At 36.2% G+C, this 15,599-nt stretch overlaps 1 protein-coding gene across 1 annotated transcript in view; it reads right to left on the minus strand.

The window, feature by feature from the left end:
- The window catches only part of LOC136856618 (uncharacterized), a 707,676-nt gene that overhangs the window by 79,202 nt on the left and 612,875 nt on the right, over window positions 1-15,599 (minus strand). The window lies entirely within an intron of this gene.

The following is a 15,599-nucleotide window of genomic DNA, read 5'->3' on the forward strand; positions in this document are numbered from 1 at the left end:
TATATATATATATATATATATATATATATATATATATATATATATATATATATATATATATATTAATGTCTGTATGTATGTATGTAAGTTGTACACATTTAAAGATTTTAACATTTGCAAGTTGTACAAAATTTGTTTAGACTACTATATCTGAACTCAGATAAAAATTTTAAGTGTGTGCTCAAGAATAATCATATACAATATTCCTTACACTCTTTATGCTTTATAGAGATTCTGCATGCTACTGTCAGTAAAAAAATAACAAAATATATACACTGCTGTCAGTACCAAGTTCATTTCATGGTAAAGGATACAAAAACCGTCTGGTTACACTATGAAGCAATCTTAAGAGGAAATGAATAAGGCCGCCATTAAACTTCGAATTAACAAAAGTAAGACTTCTGTTTAATCAACAAAACTCCGTGATTAACATCGTCTAACAAAGGTCACATCGGTTCCCTAAACATTTAACCGAATTCTAGTGAATGAGGTATGTATGTATGTATGTACATACACACACACACACACACACACACACACACATATATATATATATATATATATATATATATATATATGTATACATATACATATATATACACACACTCACACAATGTATATATATATACTATATATTATTATATATATAAAATCCCAAAACGTTAGGATATTTTAGGCATCAACATGAAGATGCCGTTACTTATAATATTTAACTTTCTATAACGTTATTATTGACACACACGTATATACATACATACATACATACATACATACACACTTGTCAACAGTGCTTGATCACTTTCGGTTTTCAACTTCAGACACCTGAGTTGACAGCAACGAGAAGGCTCGTTGCCAATATGCAAATGGGAGAAGGTCTCTAAGTGGACATTAGCCCTGAATATATCACATAAAAATCTCTTATGGAGAATCTGTGGGTAATAAACAGTAAAGGAACAGAGCTTTCAGTAAAATGTGTTACTAAAGGATATACTGAATAGAATGGATTATAGAATTTAGGCCAAAGGCCTAGCGCTGGGACCTATGAGGTCATTCAGCGCTGAAACGGAAATTGACAATAAGAGGTTTAAAAGGTGTAACAGGAGGAAAACCTCGCAGTTGCACTAAGAAACAATTAGTTAAGAGAGGGTGGAAAGTAAGATGGAAGAAAGAGAATATGAACGGAGATACAGTAAAAGGAATGAAAGGGGTTGCAGCTAAGGGCTTGAGGAAGGGACGCTGCCTACAGAGCACCGCATGAGGTGCACTGACGGCACTAGTTCCCTACGGGGTCAAAGGATATACTGAAATTCGCGCCGGAATAAATTTAAAAAACACGGCAAAAAAAAAAAAAAAAAAAAAAATATATATATATATATATATATATATATATATATATATATATATATATATATATATATATATATATGTATATATTCAACACGGCTATCTGCTTCATCAACAATAAGAGTAAGCGCCTATTGCTGTCTGTACATCAAAGCGACTGAACGCAATTGATGAAATTTTCATCACGACCCGTAAGTGCTCATGCATATTCATCAGCGAGGACTGAATAACAAAAAGAAAAAAAAAAAAGCCAGTGGAATTGCCAGCAAATCGTATTGTCACAAATTGAATGGCAACTCCAGACTCAATTGTCCGGGTTAAATCATTCCCAAACTTTTCATGATTGCTTTTTTCCTGTCTGTCTGTCTGTCTGTACTATTGTGTTTAAAGTACTGACTAACTATTATCTGTTTAAACTGCTGACTAACTATTATTTGTTTGAACTACTATTATCTGTTTAAACTATTGACTAACTATCATTTGTTTGAACTATTGACTATCTATTATCTGTTTAAACTACTGACTATCTATTATATGTTTAAACTACTGACTATCTATCTATTATCTGTTTAAACTATTGAGTATCTATCTATTATCTGTTTAAACTACTGACTAACTATCATCTGTTTAGACTACTAACCAACTATTGTAACTAAAACCAGATGATTTAGACTACTAACCAACTATTATAACTAAAACTACAATAAACATTTTATCATTTCATTCTCGTTGCAAGAGAGGTACGATGACACCGCTCTAAATGCCTATAATGTCGAGAACTGAATGATCAACGAAAAATAACGTACATAATGAGAATCATTATGAAATGGAAAAACTCACAGAACGACGGCACAGAGGATAAATCAAGAAATCCTTTGAAAAACACAATCTCAAAACTCTCTATCCGAGACCATAAATTAATCAGACCCGGTAAACAGGGCAATGCACATTTTTTTTAACGCAATGTTTGAGTAACATTATAAGAAAAAACTTCTAAGTCGGGGAAAACACAGTTATAAAAGAGGCTGCCGCTTTTATCAACAGGTAAAGCTGTGATGGGAGGTCGGGCAACAAGTTAAGGCGAGAGAACTATAAAAAAAACCTTATTAAAAAAAAAAGTAAACAAGTAAAAAATGCGCCGAAGTTTCTTCGACGCAATCGAGTTTTCTGTACAGCGTGTAATCAAAGCCGCCGAAAATAGATCTATCCTTCGGTGTAATGCTGTACGAGCAGCGGCCCATCAAACTTTAACCACGGCCCGGTGGTGGCGTATCCTGGCTTCCAGAAGCACGATTATGGCTAACTTTAACCTTAAAATAAAAACTACTGAGGCTAGAGGGCTGCAATTTGGTATGTTTGATGACTGGAGGGTGGATGATCAACATACCAATTTGCAGCCCTCTGGCCTCAGTAGTTTTTAAGATGTGTGGGCGGACAGAAAAAGTGCGGACGGACAGACAAAGCCATCTCAATAGTTTTCTTTTACAAGGACCTAAAAACGAGAAGTTGTGCCGATTCTAAAGCACAAACGCACAAAGATGGGCTTTGTCCAAAAAACTATAATACTGGGAGTCGTCTCTGTCGGATGGGCCGAACCCTGAGATCCATATCAGACTTCATATTCCGTTCATCACCTTAACACAAATACAGACCAACTTTGGGCAAGGATTTCATCAAAAACAACCAACTTGATGTCACGTTTACTCTTGGGCACTTAATCCAGAGTGACATACTATTGCCTACCCCTCCCTCCACAAAGTACAAGGGGTGTTGACCCCTCAAGAAAAGTAATGGAAGGTATTCCCCCCCCAACAAAAAAAAGTATTGGGAGGTGGAATTGATTCCTTACCATAAATACAGAGAAATGGATGGATAAATTACACTGAATTAATTAAAAATGTCCGTACTTCTAAGCACAAAATACTACGAGACGAATTACTGAACAGCAAACAGTAATCAATGTGCTCTGGTGTGTGTAACAAAATCCTGATAAGAGGTGACATCTAAACCTAATTACACCGGGCTCTCCTTATTTCTAAGAGCATAAGATTGATATACGTTTGTTTCTAAACCCGAAGTACAGGCGGATGTGCTTAGAAATAGGCACAATATAAAGACATTACAATCTCTAAGCACAGTAATAAGAGAGAGAGGCTTGCATTTCAAATACAAGGGACGCGAGACGGAAGACTTTCGTAATCTCATTTTTTGAAGAAAAAAAGAAAGAAAGAAAGAATATATATATATATATATATATATATATATATATATATATATATATATATATATATATATATAGATTAATGTTACAAGAGCGTTCGGTGACCGCTAACCTCCGCCAAGGTTGAACAACCCAACGTCCAACCTTCTTAACCACAAAAAAACATAGCCCCTTATCAGGATTCATATCTTTGCCAAAATCTAATGACCCAGTCAAAAGGTCCACCCTTGATCGTATTTTCCTAAAAATCCTGCTGGTGTAAATTTTAGAGTAATCCTACAAACAGGCAATAAAGCATTATAATGAAACCAGTCACATTACTAAACGGATTTCTCTTTGGAAATTGGAGCTAAGTCATGTTAAAGAAGATGGACAGCTAAGTAGGAAGAGACGAAAGAGAACGCATGAAACATCAAAAAAAACAATTCATCTGGGAACAGAAAGTGGCGCTACAATCACTAGCCACAACGAAATGAGTCTTGTTAAATTGTAGATACAATGTCATGTATGACATGTACTGTACACTATATCTTATATGTGGCATGTACTCTATAAAAAGATTGTAGATAACATATTACTTCAAATTTTGGCATTTTTACCAAAGTTTTGTCAATTTTACCAAAATTTTGCTAATTTTGCGAAAATTTTTAAAATTTTACCAAAAACGTCAAAATTTTACCAAAGTTTTGCAAATTTCGCCAAAAATTTTCAAAATTTTGCAAATTTTCCCACAATTTTGTAAATTTTACTAAAAACTTAGCAATCTTTACCAAAATCTTGAAAATTTCACCAAAAACTTCCAATTTTTACCAAAACTTTGCAAATTTTACCACACACTTAAATACAGCAGTATAACCAAAATTACATCCAGTTACCTACATGCATTTCAAAGAGAACAGAATTTAACTGGCTCCATATTTTTTTCCTCTCTGACAACTGTAAAAAAAAATGAATTCTTCGACAATTTTCGAAAAACTGACTTCAAAAACATGGAGCAGTTTGAAGTGACAAAAATGGAAACTGCATCTACTTTCTTTTAACATCTCTGTCTTATCTTTCCTTTTGCCTTTTGGTAAAGAAATAAAAGTCAGTTATTTATTTTATTCCCTACCCTGCCGTCAGTTTTAAAAAAATACAGTATTCGTTACCATCTTTCGTTTCTCCAACATCAAACTATTTTATTCTTTTTGCGCTCAGGATGAGAAGCTTGAAATTCTCACCTAAGTTGGTGTTAGTATCCTCACTGATACGAGGGTGATTTAAGAATAAAAAAAAAAAAAAACATATGAGCATTGATAAGTATCATGTTTAATACTGCATATTCTTCCTAAACTGGGTCCAGGAAAGTAAACAAACTGATGACCCACTGCTTAGAAATATGGTTTCACATAAAGAATCGTTTGACCAAAACGCCCAAATCTACACCCTTACATCATTAATATCATAATATACGTCATGCTAACCAGTGCCATAAATGAATTCCCTAGTATAACTCGCTCACCAAAGTGTACACCCTACAACATTAATTTCGTAATATGCCTCATGCTAACCAGTGCCATCAATATTAATCGAAGTCTACACCTTTATATCATCAATATTATTATGTGCATCCAGCTAACCAGTGGCATAAATATTCCTCGAAGTCTACACCCTTGTATCAATAATTTCATTATGTATGTCATGCTAACCAGTGCCATGAAGGAATTCCCTGGTATAACTCACTCATCATCCCGTATTCATCAACAAAACTCCGGCAGGGCATTCCGGACCAATCATGGCAGGTGAAGACAGACACTCGGCGCCTCCATTCCCAACCCAATTTGCATGTTCATTACGAAGGGGGGGTGGGGGATTTATATACCGAGATAAAGTGCAAGAGGAGATTCCAAGTTGTTCAAACAGAACAACAAAGTTTAGCTAATACGAAGGTAAATGTAGGGGAAGGGGGGTGGGAATGGCTGGCTCTCTTCGAAAAACCCATTTGCAATAAGATAAGGTTTTTACGTCAAGGAATTCTGTTCAAGGAAAAAGAAACTTTTACAGTTATCTTGCCTTTCTCGGATGAATTCAGGGCCAAAAAGAAGTTAATGATGCGTAATACAGGACGAAAAAAAGTGCACATTTGATAAGGGAAAAAATTAAACAATGCCCAGTTATCTGAGCACCTCTCTCTCTCTCTCTCTCGTCATTTCCTTCAAGAATAATCCCATCCTCCCGGAAGAACCGTATTAAACGTTACAAAGCCTAGCACCTCTCTCTCTCTCTCTCTCTCTCTCTCTCTCTCTCTCTCTCTCTCTCTCTCTCTCTCTCTCTCTCTCTCTCTCGCCTCGGGAGAAGAAACAAATAATGGAATTATGTTTCCCCCACGCAAAAGTTCAAGAGTCTCCTTCTTTCGACCTTGTTTCCCACCTACTCTGTCCCTTCCCCTTCCCATGTTAGTAATTCGAGACACACCATTTCCTCGTTCTGCTTATGCATATATATATATCTCCTCCCAGAGGTACCTCCTAGGAGGAGGACACCCCTGCGTCTGACTGTCTAGAAGAGAGAATATGGTTTCTTAGCGAGGCAATGGCAGCCCGTAGCATAAAACCTTTCCCGTCATTTGCTCCGTATAAAATTTTTAGGAGGAGGAACAGAGGGCGGAAATTTGTTGGCCCCATTGCATGGGCCTTTGGGATTAATGGAGGGGGACAGGTATGGGGGGTTGTAATGGGTAGGGGGGAGAGGTAAAAAAGAGGCGTCTGCTGGTATATTACAATGTTAAGACACAAGGCCACATGAAGACTACAAACTTACGAGAAGGCAGGTACACAACACCTCATATGAGAGAGAGAGAGAGAGAGAGAGAGAGAGAGAGAGAGAGAGAGAGAGAGAGAGAGAGAGAGAGATAAATAAAGAGATTGAGATAGACATTAATTGAGAGAGAGAGAGATTAACAAATAAACAGAGATTGAGATAGATATTAACTGAGAGAGAGAGAGAGAGAGAGAGAGAGAGAGAGAGAGAGAGAGAGAGAGAGAGAGAGAGAGGTTAATAAATACACAGAGATTGAGACAGACATTAATTGAGAGAGAGAGAAAGAGAGAGAGAGAGAGAGAGTGCTGTTACTGAATAACGACAAGGCGCCCCCCCCAAAAAAAAGAAGTCTGCCTATATTACCTTGAGGTGCTACAAGTGGACAAAACTGAAGAGGGAGGTGGGCCAAATTCAACAGGGGAAACCAAAATCTGTGTGGGAGAAGCGACAGGAGGGAGAGGGTGAGGGAGAGAGAGGGAGAGAGGGAGAGAGGGAGGGGGGGGTACTTCCTAGGGCCTCCGGTAGCCCGATGGTAGGATGGGCTGTTTTTGACAGCGCTTTATGATATCATATTTATATGCAAATGGCCCACTGGCATTTCAGACGGAAGAGTTCACGGTTTATAAATATTCAAGTTTTATAGTGGCACAAATGGCGATCGTTTTTCCCCCTCCTCCCCTCCTCTTACTGTAGTCTGTCTGTGCACAGACATATTTAATATATAATATATATATGTATGTATGTATATATATATATATATATATATATATATATATATATATATATATATATATATATATATATATGATTTTACATTTTCCGGGAACTAAATCAAAGAGGCAAGAAACTCCATTTAAATGAATTTCATTTGTGTAAATGATAAACTGGTATGACCTCGGAGGGCGTATACGTGGCATGCCTGAATAAGTATAAAACGACATGGCTACATAACTGGATTATCATGCATACACATATATACATATATATATACATACATACATACATACATACATACATATACATTATATATATGTGTATGCATGTATAATTCCTATGTGTAAGTTGCTCCTACGTAAATTTGCATACATACACCATCTGCCACTTAAAGAGTACATCATTATATAATGACCCTCTTTACAAAAACTGAAAAATGAACCTGTTGCCTGAAACTGCTAAAATCAATCAGTTACCGAAACAGCAAGCACAAGAGGGATTTATCGATAAGAACATGGGACAGAATGAAATGCAAAACGCAACCTGCTCCCACAAAACGTTCTTCAGATGATTGCTTTATAATTACGCCATATTGGCAGGAGATTTCGGGATGCAAATGTTGGCAAATGAGGGAAAGATTTCGCCCAAAGAGAAGGTAACGGGCTCTCCCATTTGGCAAGATATTCTATGTGTTATCAGATCTTGCCTTACGTAGGAGCAGAAAACATATTATATGTATATCGAATTCGGTTTCCATCACTATCACAACATTATATATATATATATATATATATATATATATATATATATATATATATATATATATATATATATATATATATCATCATATAGGAAAGAGAAACAATGGAGTACTGCAAGGCCTTTCGACTTCTTGTCCTTTACTTAGCTAAGTAAAGGACATAAGTCGAAAGGCCTTGCAATACTCCATTGTTTCTCTTTCCTTCGTGGATTTTGTCTTTATTTATATATTCATCACGTCCCATATTTTCGTGATTCAATTATACATACACATATATACATAATACAATTTTAAAAAAACACTACAGGTTTTACTGGGGCACACCTATATTACCCAACCTTGCCCGGGGGTCAAACCTGTGGAGGGGGAGGGGCAGATTTCAGTGCTATAAGTTGTAGTCAGTTGCTTGTGCAAATTACAGTCTTCTTTTACATAAATACATTTCATAGAATATGCACACATGTATATATGTATGTTTATGTACATATATGTACATATGTATGTATATGTACATATATGTACATAAATATGTATTTTATATACATAATATATATACATTTGTATATATACACATAATTCACTTAAAAATTCTTATCATTCGTCTTTACAGTAATTGTAACGTGAGGCTTCAGAGAGAGAGAGAGAGAGAGAGAGAGAGAGAGAGAGAGAGAGAGAGAGAGAGAGAGAGAGAGAGAGAGAGAGAGAGAGAGACCGGTTTTTTGGATGAAATGGAAAGCTTATCTAATTTGCATGATATCTCCGTTCTCACGCAATCATTGCTGCTGCAAGATAAGTGGAAAATAATAGTCTTTTGAAGTTTGCTCTCTCCATAATCTGCCGAAACTCATTACGGACCGGCAAGACATTTTCCGGAAAGGACGAGTATTTTTTTTTTAATGTTGCGGATCTGTTAACTGTATAAACAGCGAGGTAATTAATTCCGAATTGTTCTGGATGTCGGTGCTGATGTGAGGTATAGTTTCGGTGTTTGGGTTCGGTGATAATAATAATAATAATAATAATAATAATAATAATAATAATAATAATAATAATAATAATAAATAATAATAATAATAATAATATTTCAACCACAGCAATAAATAATAGAAATTATAATAATAAAACTAATGATTCCAAGCATAATAATAATAATAATAATAACGATAATAATTCAACCACAGCAATAAATAATAATAGAAATTATAATAAAAATAATAATTCCAAGCATAATAATAATAATAATAATAATAATAATAATTCAACCACAGCAATAGATAATAATAGAATTATAATAAAATTAATTCCAAGCATATAATAATAATAATAATAATAATAATAATAATAATAATAATAATAATAATAATAATAATAATAATAATAATAATAATAATAATAATAGTCAGTCTAGCATTCGAGTGACTCATTCAGATTCTTGAACTTAATTCAGTAAAGAATTCTTTCTTTCACTCCGTATTCACTGGAACTCCGTGATGAGGTCACTCCCAAAGAGAAACAGGCGGTTAAACCAACATCACAGAGATATGAATGATCACTGTAAAGTGAAAAAGGAGGTTTATTAGTTTGCCATTTGAAGAGGATAAACGATTCACCAGAACTGCCTGCTGTGAGACTAGATGATTGAATTCAAGCTAATTAAAAATGTAGCAGTAAAACGAAGCCGATTAGATGATGCAATGTGTCAGAACAAGTGAGAGAAATGAGATTAAACCAACATTAAAAGGACGTCTCTGGCCAATGGAATATTTCGAGCTGGTTTCTGCGAAAACATCAAAAGATTTCATTACTTCATCTGACGTTCTAGAAATCTAGTTTGCCACCAACCGCGTCCATTCATCAGCGTATCTCAAAAAAAGCAAGTTTCCTTCACATGATTAAACTCTCTTTGTGTCGAATTAATCGTTAGATATTGCTTAATAGACTGACGACTGATTGGTTGTCAGTTATCTGGCGTTACAGTTACTGAGATCACTGACAACGAAATACACCGATGAACAAGGTCATCCTTCAAATCGAGTACTGCGGATGAAGTGGAAAAGGTTATCAAGTTTCACAGACTGTTGGGAATTATAAAGTGATATTTTGTTTTTGGCACATGTAAATTTAACATTAAACTGCAATGGTAGTGTTTAAAATAACCTCCCCTTTCACAGAATCTCTGAACTAAATCATTTAAGACACCCACACATACAGTGGCCGGCGGTACCAAAAAAACATACAAGTAGTTATCGCATCACCTGTTGGTTCATATAGAACTGGAATATGGAATTTAGGCCAAAGGCCAAGCACTGGGACCTATGAGGTCATTCAGTGCTGAAAGGGAAACGGAGGGTAAAGACGTTATTAAAGGTGTTAACAGGAGGACAACTTCGCAGCTGCACTTTGAAATAACTGTTAGGACAGAGTGGAAAGTAAGATTGGAAGAATATATGAAATGGAGGTACAGTAAAAAGAATGAAAGGGGTTGCAGCTGGGGGCCGAAGGAACGCTGCAAAGAACCTAAGTAATGCCTACAGTTCACCGCATAAAGTGCATCAATGGCACTAACCCCCCTACGGGGATGATATATCCACATACACGGTACATTAAGTAAACTGCTAAAGAAATAACCTTACGTTCATTATATCTTCCTCAATTAGTGAAAGCATTTCTATTTTTATATCACTGTCAATCTCAATTCCGCTATTCACCAAGGCGTCGACAGACCCAGAAGAGAGGGGGGGAGGGGCCCCCCACAAGAACAGGAACGTGAAATCGATAACAGGAAACCCAATCCTCGTCTTGAGAGTCGAGGGCGTCTCGGCTCGATCATCTTGAGCCAAAAGCCGATCAGGAAACTCTCTCGTGAGAAATATAATTTACGGAGAGATTTCGGAGATTTAACTTTTATCGCTCGGCGCTCGCAAGAAGGCTTGCAGCAATGGAACCGGAGGGGAGAAACTCCCGAATTTGACATTCAGGAGGCACGGGAGAGGGAAAGAGATGCTTCTTAGCTTTGAAAGCTACGTTCAGTGTTCCCACAGGTCCTCGTGAAAAAATTAGATGAAAAAATTAGTGTATATAAGTAATGTTTGTCCGCAGAGGTTGGCTCCATACAAAAATAACTTGCAGTTACTGTGACATGCCTTCTCTAACTGCTGAATGAATGAAAAACAATTCCTGCTTATAAAACCTACACATTCATCTCAATGGTCCCATCCCCTTGGACAAAATTCTCCTCAGGAGTAAGTCAAATGCCTAAATATACAATGCTTCATTTACCTTTATTTTACACGAAAACTTCTGCATCCAGGATAAAAAAGCTGCTCACCTTTCGTTCATTTATCCCTGCACTTTCTTTCATGATTAAACCTCTGAACGAATAAAAAAAAAATCCTCACTTCTTCGTGGAAAACATTTCACCTCTTATTCCTCACGTTTCTTAATTTCTCATCACTTAATTTTTAATCTCTGCTCATTAGCTTGCACGATTTCGCTCATTAGTAACCACATTCTTTATGGTCTTCACTCATTAGTAACCACATTCTTTATAATTTTCACTCATTAGTAACCACATTCTTTATCATTTTCACTCATTAGTAACAACATTCTTATAATTTTAACAATCTTCAAATAAGAAATTTGCATATGAATGACAGCCATCCAACGGGAATGTAACTTCACCAGCGCACCTGTTTAAACCACGCTATCTAACTTTCCATTTTGGTTAAAAGTTTGAAAATCCCTCAAAATAAAATATACCGCGTTCCTGGGTGGAAGTCTAAAAAATTTCTCCATTCCATAAGAAGCGTTGGGAGAATTCTTACACTTGAAATGAAAGTCGCTTTATAAATACAAGCATGTGCAAGGAGTTGGAAAGGAATTCAAATGGAATGGATGGAATATGGAATGGAATATACAATTTAAGCCAACGGCCAAGCGCTGCGACCTGTGAGATCATTCAGCGCAAAACGGAAATTGAGAGTAAAAGGTTTGAAAGGTGTAACTGGTGGAAAACCTCGCAGACGCACTATGAACCAATTCTCAGAAGAGGGTGGAAAGTAAGATGGAAGAAAGAATGTGAATGGAGGTACGGTAAAAGGAATGAAAGGGGTTGCATCTATGAGCCAAAGGGACGCTGCAAAGAACCTGAAGTAATGCCTACAGTGCACCGCGTGAAGTGCACTGACGGCACTCACTACCCCCTACGGAGGAATAAGAATTCAAAATCTTTGTGGCCACAGGATCCATTGACTTGAAATTCAAGCTTCCATAGAATATGGAAAGTAGTAGGAAATGCATAAAGAAAGAAAAAATCAGTTACGAGAAAAGAAAACAAATATATGAGCAAATTAATAAATAAACAGATAAAAATTTAAATAAATGATTAAAGTAAAATTTGAATAGTTTCGGGTAGTACTGCACTATATCTTCGCTTGGACTTTCGGTGTTATAATTGCACAGCATCCTCAGGGAGACTATTCCACAGTCCAGCGGTGTGGGGAATAAAGGACAGACACCTACGCAGCTGGGGTTTAATTAAGAATAGTCGCGTAACTATCGCGTAAAACGAAAAGGAAGAAAACTATCGAACTATCGTCGATAGTAACCTAAAGATAAGGGATGATTCTCCCCGTAATGGAATTCTCTGAACTGTTCGTTAATGATTGGTCCAATCTGAAGACGCAGCCGAGTAAAAGACTTTCTACAGACACTTATTAGCCGATAATGACGCCATCAGATCTTTTACCTTTTTTTTTTACCCCAACCACGTAATGCTGCTTCCCTCCACAGCAGATTGTTCTTTAATCTCCTTTTGTTTATCACCGTTTTTTTCCTTTTCTCCGTCTAATCGTGTTTTCTATTCTCATTTCATAATATTATTCAGCTTTCTATTTAATATTCACCTATCTCCTTCTCTTATAGAAAGTGGTGTACCAAAGAGCTGTTCTATTTAATATCCATATTTTTTTTTCTCTCTCACTCATAGAAAGTGGTTTTCCAAAGAACTGTTCATCTCTCTCTCTCTCTCTGAAAGAAAATGGTTTTCCAAAGAACAGTTCTATTTAATATCTCTCTGTTTCTCTGTCTCTAGGAAAGTGGTTTTCCAAAGAACATTTCTTTTTCTAAAGAACAATTCTATTTAATATTCATCTCTCTCTCTCTCTCTCTCTCTCTCTCTCTCTCTCTCTCTCTCTCTCTCTTACAGAAAGTGACTTTCCTAAGAGCTGTTCTATTTAATATTCATCTCTCTCTCTTTCTCCCTCTCTCTCAGAGAAAGGGGTTTTCCAAAGAGTTGTTCTTGCTCTTTCACGCGTCGTATAACGATAAGATTGATCAGTGGTCATCGTCTTTGTAATGCTTTCTCTTTACTGGACCTTTTTCCACCTTCTCGGTCTGTTCGTCACTGTTCTTTGCCCGTACAATCTTGTTTGTAATACAAACTTGAGCAAATCCCACATATAAGCTGGTTATTATTATTATTATTATTATTATTATTATTATTATTATTATTATTATTATTATTATTATTTAACATTAAATGACAGGTTTTATAAAAGCAGTATCCAGTTGAAATAATGCAAGAGGATATAAAATCTTATTTTCATTTGTCTTCAAATATAACTCGCGAAGATAAGGAGACAAAAAAAAAAAAAAAAAAAACGAAAAAGAAATTGGCGATGATCTGAAAAAAAAAAAAAAAAAAAGTCCTTTAAAGCCAACGTGGCTGACTTCTGTGATTTGACTTCCTTTTCTGTGTTTTACTGTCTCGTTCGACTGACGTCTTAGAACGACTGTTGCTAACTTTTGACCGTGCAATATCAACACATTGGTGCTGCCTGTTGCTTCGGAGTCAACGCCCACTTCCTGAGCTTCTGCGGGACGGAATGGAATATAGAATTTCGGCCAACGACCAACCGCTGGGACCTACGGAGGCCATTCAACGCTGAAATGTTTTTGCGGGATGGAATGGAATACAGAATTTAGGTCAAGGCCAAGCGCTGGGACCTACGGAGGCCATTCAGCGCTGAAATGGAAACAGAGTAGAAAGGTGTAACAGGATGACAACTTCGCACTTGCACTAGGAAACAACTATCAGGAGAGGATGGATAGCAAGACGGAAGAAAGAGAATATGAATGTAGGTACAGTAAAAGGAATAATAATAATAATAATAATAATAATAATAATAATAATAATAATAGTAGATATTTACGCGAAAAATGGGAGTTATTTAACCAGACACCATCTCTCTCTCATATATATATATATATATATATATATATATATATATATATATATATATATATATATATATATATATATGTGTGTGGTGTGTTATGGCCCTCAATACATTGTTTTCAGATAACAACTGGGTTCAATATGATCAATTATCGCTCTTTCTATAACTATAAATGTTTGTATATATTTATGTGTCTGCGTATTCTGACATCTATTTGTTTTGGTATGACGGTCTCTTGAATTAATTTCCTAACGTTTCTAACCGTCTTTAACCTTTTGGTTCAGTCTAAGTCTCTCCACTGATTCTCCACAACCAAGACAATTCCATTCTCAACAAGATTTGTTCCCCTCTTCTCGAGCCAGTAACTTAGAATATATAGCTACTAAATATCACTCACCCTTAATGTCACTTGCAATGTTATCCATTTACTTTATGGCGTAAGTGCTGGTACGACTATTTTCCGACAAGAACTTTTGCCATTAAACAGCAATTTACTATTTTACCAATTACGGCGGATTTTATGAAGCTCACCAATAAATGCAGGTGATCAAAGATATGGCCCAACTGTGGAAATAGAGAATTAGAGAGGGTGCATAAAAATATGTAAATGAATACATTCATGGCCTAATAAATATAACAGAAAGGATGATACGAAGCTAGGAATTCAGACAGTTTTTAGTTTTCTGTAAAAGAAAACTATTGTGCCGGCTTTGTCTGTCCGTCCACACTTTATATGTCCGCCCTCAGATCTGAAAAACTACTGAGGCTAGAGGGCTGCAAATTGGTATGTTGATCATCCACTTTCCAATCATCAAACGTTCCAAATTGCAGCCCTTTAATCTCAGTAGTTTTTTTTTTTTATTTAAGGCTAAAGTTAGCCATGATCGTGCGTCTGGCAACACTATAGAACAAGCCGTGGTTAGAGTTTCACGGGCCGCAGCTCATACAGCATTATACCGAGGCCACCGAAAGATAGATCTTTATTCGGTGGCCTTGATTGTATGCTGTACAGACAACTCGATTGCGCCGAAGAAACTTCGGCGCATTTTAATTACTTGTTGATTATTCACAATAATACAAGAATCCAAATCCATACACAAACTTCCATCGTTTTCAGATTGCTTAGGAACGCTAACTGTAAATTTACAACGCCGAGAAACCAATGGTTAATCTCTAAAGATTAAAAAATAATATTTCTGACATTTACATTGGAGAAGTTCCGTAACTCGTAACGAAATTTGTATTCATTGAATTCATAGTATTATTATTATTATTTCAGTAGATGAAACCTATTCACATGGAACAAGCAGAAAGGGGTCACTGACTCGAAATTCAAACTTCCAAAGAATGTTGGTTTCAACCTCCCACCGCAGACCCCACACCGCAGCAGGAACTGATCACGATGCAGAGCCAGTGATTTTTCATCGCCCTGGGGGAGACGCGAACCCGCGCGACATCTGAGTGGCATTCCACAATGCTAACACTATACCAGCGACCATTAATCATGGCACGTTGCCACAGA

The sequence above is a fragment of the Macrobrachium rosenbergii genome, chromosome 36 (genome assembly GCF_040412425.1).
Source record: "Macrobrachium rosenbergii isolate ZJJX-2024 chromosome 36, ASM4041242v1, whole genome shotgun sequence".
Classification (NCBI taxonomy): domain Eukaryota; kingdom Metazoa; phylum Arthropoda; class Malacostraca; order Decapoda; family Palaemonidae; genus Macrobrachium; species Macrobrachium rosenbergii.